Genomic DNA, 7,162 nt, shown 5'->3' on the forward strand with positions numbered 1-7,162 from the left:
CACCAGTCTGCTTCCCATCACGTTGGTTTCCAAATGCACACCTTTTAACCATACCTCCTTTCCAAACACGATGATGACAAAATCATGGCTTCACTTGACATGATGCTAATACTCTTCAGACAACTAGACATGTATGCTCTCTTCTCAGGTGGAGGGTACAAAGGTCTTTTATCCACCCATTGATGTCGAATCCTTTCATAGCTGAATAATCTCTTACTTTGGTAACCTGTCAGGGTAAATCACTGAGATATGACATTAAATGCCTCATAAGCCTTGACTTCAGAGTCAACTGGAAATTTAGTCAAGTCTCTTTTTTAATAAAGAAGGGTAGTGGTCCGGGAGACAGAGACAAGGCAGGAGCAATGCAAAAGATACATGGAAGACACACACCCCTTCATGGTAATCTCCCACATCTCTGGTTTATTTATACTTACCAGCATCTAACACCAATTTCACATTCAGGCAAGTCCACTTTTGCATTCCTCCTGGGGTGTGGTGATGACTTTTTCCCCCATGGGAATGGAAAATGCTAGGTGGTCCTCCCCTAGCCTCCATCCCATGAAATTGACTGTTCTGGACATGAACAGATAAGCTGGCTTTGACATGGAGTACCCTTGCCCGTCGTGGCTGCAGGGTGCTGATGCTGGCACTGCCGTGGGGAGTGATTGCAGTGAAACAAGGCTCCTGTTGTGGATATCACAGCAGCGAAAGCTGGAACACATTGTGGTCTGTCGTAGAAACAGCATTAACCCCATCTGACCTGGCCTGTGATGGGATTTAGGGAATAAGGCTTGAGCCTCATTCATCAGCCCTATGAATCTGAAACATCGCACTGTTATTGAATACTTGTTTTAAATGAATCAATAGTGTGATAGATTCCATGACACGAACAAATGGAAAGATATTCCATGCTCATGGGTTGGAAGAATTATTATTAAAATGTCCATACTACTCAAAGCAGTCTACAAATTCAATGAAATCTCTATCAAAATACCAACAGCAGTTTTCATAGAACTAGGATAAATAATCCAAAAATTTGTATGGAATGACAAAAAACCCCAAATAGTCAAAGCAATCTTGAAAAAGAACAACAAAACTGGAGGTATCATAAAAACAGTATGGTATTGGAACAGAAATAGGCACACAGATCATTGGAACAGGATAGAGAGCCCAGAGATAAACCCCTGCTTTCATGGTCAATTAATATATGACAGAGACAAGAATACCCAATGGGAAAAAGACAGTTTCTTAAACAAATGGCATTGGGAAAACTGGATAGCAACATGCAAAGGAATGAAATTGGACCATTTTCTTACACCACACACAAAAATAAATTCAAAATAGATGAAAGACCTAAATGTGAGACCTGAAACCATAAAAATTCTAGAAGGGGCGCCTGGGTGGCTCAGTTGGTTGAGCATCTGACTTCGGCTTAGGTCATGATCTCGCGGTCTGTGAGTTCGAGTCCCGCGTCGGGCTCTGTGCTGACAGCTTGGAGCCTGGAGCCTGCTTCGGATTCTGTGTCTCCCTCTCCCTGCCCCTCCCTCGCTTATGCTCTCTCTCTCTCTCTCTCTCTCACTCTCTGTCAAAAATAAATAAACATTAAAAAAATTCTAGAAGAAAACATAGGCAGTAATTTGTTTGACATTGGCTATAGCAACATCTTTCTAGATACGTCTCCAGAGGCAAGGGAAACAAAAACAAAATAAACTATTGGGACTTCATCAAGATAAAAAGCTTTCACACAGCAAAGAAAACAATCAATAAAACAAAAAGACAACCTACTGAATGGGAGAAGATATTTGCCAACAACATATATGATTAGGGGTTAGTATCCAAAATCTTTAAAGAACTTAGTATATTCAACACTCAAAAACAAATAATCCAGTAAAAAAAATGGGCAGGAGACATGAACAGGCATTTTTCCAAAGAAGACATCCAGATGGTCGACAGACACATGAAATGATGCTCAACATCACTTATCATCAAGGAAATGCAAATCAAAAACACGTTGAGATATCACCTCATATGTGTCATAATGGCTAAAATAAAAAACACAAGAAACAACAAGTGTTGGTGAGAATGCAGAGGAGAAGGAACACTCATACATTGTTGGTGGGAATGTAAACTGCTAGAGCCACTCTGGAAAACAGTGTGATAGTTCCACAAAAAATAAAAATAGAATTACCATGTGATACAGTAATTTCACTGCTGGGTATTTGCCCAAAGAAAACAAAAACACTAATTCAAAGAGATGTACTGAACTCTATGTTTATTGCAGCATTGTTTACAATAGGCAAATTATGGAAACAGTCCAAGTGTCCACTGATAGACAAATGGATAAAGAAGATGTGGTATATATGTCCAACGGAAAATTACGCACTCACAAAAAAGAATGAGATCTTGTCATTTGCAACAACATGGATGAAGCTAGACAGCATTATGGTGAGTGAAATGAGTCAGTCAGAGAAAGACAAATACTGTATGATCTCACTTATATGTGGAGTAAAAAAAAATGGGGGCACCTGGGTGGTGGCTCAGTCAGTTAAGCGTCCAATTTCGGTTCAGGTCATGATCTCATAGTTTGTGGGTTCGAACCCCACATCGGGCTCTGTGCTGACAGCTTGGAGCCTGGAGCCTGCTTTGGATTCTCTATCTCCCTCTCTGTCTCTCTCTGCCCCTCCCTTGCTCGTTCTTTCTCTCTCTCTCAGATATAAATAAACATTAAAAAAATGAACAAATAACGAAAAAATAATTGAAAAAAAAATTCTTCAATACAGAGAACAATTTGGTGATTGCCGAGGGGAGGAGTGTAGTGGGATGTGTGAAATAGATAAAGGAGATTAAAAGCACACTTATCACGATGAGTACTGAGTAATGTATAGAATTGTTCAATAATTATATTGTACACCTGAAACTAATATAACACTGTAAATTAATTATACTTCAATAAACAAAAAAATAGTGATAGCTTTCGCTGATACCGTCTAAAAACCACAGATTAAAAAAATTTTTTCTTAACGTTTATTTATTACTGATAGACAGAGAGACACAGAATATGAGCAGGGGAGGGGTAGAGAAAGGGGGAGACTCAGAATCTGAAGAAGGCTCCAGGCTCTGAGCTGTCAGCACAGAGCCCCACATGGGGCTCAAACTCACAAACTGCGAGATCATGACCTGAGCAGAAGTTGGTCGCTTAACCAACTGAGCCACCCAGGCACCCCCACAGATTTTTTTTAAGGTTTAATGTATTTGTTTTGAGAGAAAGATTGCATGTGCTGACATGAGTTGGGGAGGGGCAGAGAGAGAGAGAGACAAAGAGAGAGACAAAGAGGGAGAGGGAGTGAGGGAGAGGGAACCCCAAGCAGGCTCTTTGCTGTCAGCGCAGAGCCAGGCGCAGGACTCCATCTCATGAACCATGAGATCATGACCTGAGCTGAAATTAAGAGTCAGAGCTTAACCTCCTGAGCCACCCAGGCGCCCCTAAAAACAACACATTTAATGAATGGTTGGTTCTGGGGCTGATAAGACAGGGAGATAAGGATAGATGTCTCCCAGATTTTACTTGAGTTACTGAGTGGAGGCTGGTGTCATAAGCAAGGAGAGGCTGAGCTTGTGTGGGTGCGTACATGCGTGCGTGTGTGCATGCGTATTGTGTCAATGTGACTTTTCTATTCACTGTATTACCTCAAGGTTCTATGCCTTCAGAACAGAGGTGGGCCCTGGAGGGCTGGGGCTGCCATGCTTGATGTTATGGCACCAAACTCATGCTACCATTTATTTAGGGATCGCCTTTACCTATTTAAAATACCTCTGTGTTTATAATCAGCTGCATCACGCAGAGTCTTATATTCCCTTTGACCTTGGCCATCTCTTGCTAAAGTCCCTAGGACAGGTCCATATACCCCGTGTCAACAGTTCTTCATTTATTTGCTTCTGTGGCCTTTGTAGACAGCGGTAGAATCATACACAGTTCTTCAATTTCAGAAACAGCTCTTACTTCCACTAGGATTTCCCTTTGGTTGTCATGTATCAGTAGCAGCATGAGGGCCTGGCCAATTAGGCCCAGACAATCAGACAATTAAAAAAAAAAATGGTGCATACATTGTAATTTTTGAGATGCCTGTGGCTGAAGAGAAGGAGTTTCCCTAAGGACCGAGAAGATAATCGAATGTTCCAACCCAGAGGAGGAGGCAGACAGGTTTTGTTGGCAGTGTTTGTCTTTCTCTGCCTGACTTGCTTCACTTAGCGTGAGACCCTCAAGGCCCACCCATGTTGTGGCAAGTGGCAGGGTTTGGAGAGCCTACTTGGAATCAGGTGACTTACATGGTGGGTTCTATTTCTCCTTCTGAGGATCACAGTCCTGCGTCGTCCAGGAGATTCATCTGCCTGCCCACTGGCAGGGACTCATGGACTGGCTCGGACAGGTTCTAATGGCACTGGGCATTCTATTGAATTATGTTTTTATTGTGGCTTCTAATCAGTTCACCCACTGCTCTGGACACATAGTTCCTCTTTTATGTACTCAATCACCTTTGCAGTCTGTGTCTGCCCGTCCCAAAACTCACTTATTCCAACAGAAGTCTGCTTAAATCTCTTTCTCCCCTGTTGCCCATCGACTTGGGGATGTTACTTATCAGTTCTGTCTCACTGTCTTCATTTATAATTGAGGATGTTAGAGCCCTAAGAATTATAGGGTGACTGAGTGAAAAAATGTAATGACCAACGCATGGTACCTATGATTCTAGGCATAGATACATATGAGATTATTTGCCTTTCTAGTTGTTTTTCTGAACTTAAAGGTGTGTGTGTGTGTGTGTGTGTGTGTGTGTGTGTGTGTGAATAAACAACTGTACACTTCATGCATTTGGTTAGTTAGCTAGCCAGCTAGTGTTCTTAGTTTTATAGTTGAAGGCACTGACAGTCATTATACACTATCTTTTGACTGGAATCCTGGATCAGCAGTTATAATCCTGTAAGTAACATCAGTTAGACTGAAATGTTAATTGTACTTCCGTCAAAATTAATACACCTGAGATTGAATACAAAATAAATCAAATGAATTCACATTTAAATGTCAACACAAATCAATACCATCAACCATAGAACAATGAGCTTGACTGTTATGATATATAAATTTTATTTAACATAGACTGTGGATGGATTTCAATATGCTAGGTATGATGGCAAGGGGTGGCTAATTGCAGCTACATCAGCGATTCTCAACCAGGGGTGACTGCACCCCTCAGGGGACATTTGGCAATGTTTGGAGACATTTCTGGTTGTCAAAATTGGAAGGCGCTATTGACATTGAGGGAGAGGAGGCCAAAACATCCTACAGCATACAGGACAGTTCCCTCGGTAAACAATTGTCCATCTCAAAGTGTTGACGGTGCGGAAGTCGAAAACCCCGATTCCAGATGGTCTAGAACAGAGACTGTGCATTAGAATTTCCTGGGGGAGATTTTGAAGGCTCCTGATTGCCTGAAGCCTACCCCAGACCAATTCAATTAGGATCCCTGAAATAGGGCCCAGGTAATTTTAGTGTGAGTCTCATTTTAAAGGTTGAGAACCAGCCACTGGTAATCATTGTGGGAGTCATTCTACCCTGGGCAGGAAGACGTGCCCCCACCCAGGGCCCCGCCTGTTGGTCATGGAGCTTGAGTCAGCAGACTAATTCTTTTTGGAGATTTTGTTTGCAATGAATATCCACAGGCTGCAGGTAAGCCCTAGCCTAAGAGAAGTGAGTACCAGTTCCTTTGGTTTCGGTTTCTTCCCATTTACAGTATTGTGTTTCTTTTTTTGAGTGTAGTTGACACACGATGTTGCACTGTTTTCAGGGGTACACCACGGTGACTCCACAAGTCCATACACTGTGCTGTGTTCGCCACAGTGTCATTGATATATTCCAATTCTCGTGCCTATTTAAGTCAACAGCAGTGCTTGGTTGAGTCTCTACCACAGAACTTTGCAAGCTTACATGGGCAGCCTGAGGCTTTTTGGAAGGGTTATTGAGGTCCTCGAGCTGAAATCTCTGTTAAGTACGAGAAAACAGATTGGGAGTAGACAGCTGCCAGTGATTACATCTATAATGTTTTTCTTATGTTATTTTAAAGTGTTCTGCTGAGGTGAAAATTACCCTGTAAAACCCACCCATTTTAAGTGAGCAATTTTTGAGCAGACTTAGAGTTGTGCAACCATCCCCACAATCCATCGTCAGAGCATCTCCCTCACCCCCAAATGTGCCCTCGTGCCCACATGCGGTGCCCTTGTGTTGTGGCAGGGCACCCCTGCCTGTGAGCCTCCGTATTCCATCTGTAATATGGGATGGTATCCTTGATTCCCAAAGATGGGTGTGGTGTCAGTCATGTAGACGGAAGGAGAGTCGTGTGCTCATGGAATTTATGGGTTTGTAATCCACCCCCCCCCCAATACTTGTAATGACAGAGCATCAAGGAAAGGGCCACTGCTAATTATATGGGTTGCATCTAACAATTCTGTAGTTCTAGGCTGCAGGCTCTGCCTTGCTTGCTTGCCAAGGGCACCTTGCTTTTTACTTTGCAAGGACAGAGCCCCTCAGGCTATTCAGGCTCAGCTCCAAGTTTATCAATGCCTGGTCTTCCTCGGAAGTCATTGACCCCTGTTTAAAACAAATGCTTGCACTCCAGGCTGAGGATCCCTACCTGGAGACCTCTGGGATTCGGTTCCTCCATGAACCCACTTGCTGTCCTTCTTCTAAGGCTGCCTCTCTCCATCTGTGCACATACCCATTCCTTCTGGGTGGAAGCAACCATTGTCCACAGTGGCAACACCAGAAAGAAAGACATAACCAAGGGTGCGTCTGCTGCCCTGATGAGAGGGCATATGACCCAGGAAAGGAGCCTCAGTGTTTCTGGCGTCGCAGGGCTCCACGCAAAGCTGGAGCGTATCAATGGGAACTGGAATTAAATGACCTACTATCCACCGTTAGTTGAGCAGGGGCAGTGTGGGAAGCAGAAGTCTTACGATACTCCCCAGTCATGGGGTTCTTAAATGTGCATGTCTTAAATGTTCTTACGCATTCGTATGAAACCAGGAATTCCTCTCTTGCCTCCTTCTCTGACTTTGTCGTGGTTTGCATCCACTCTGTCCCTCGAGATGTTATGCACCATCGCCTGGGTGG

Source organism: Leopardus geoffroyi, chromosome E2 (genome assembly GCF_018350155.1).
Source record: "Leopardus geoffroyi isolate Oge1 chromosome E2, O.geoffroyi_Oge1_pat1.0, whole genome shotgun sequence".
Taxonomy (NCBI): domain Eukaryota; kingdom Metazoa; phylum Chordata; class Mammalia; order Carnivora; family Felidae; genus Leopardus; species Leopardus geoffroyi.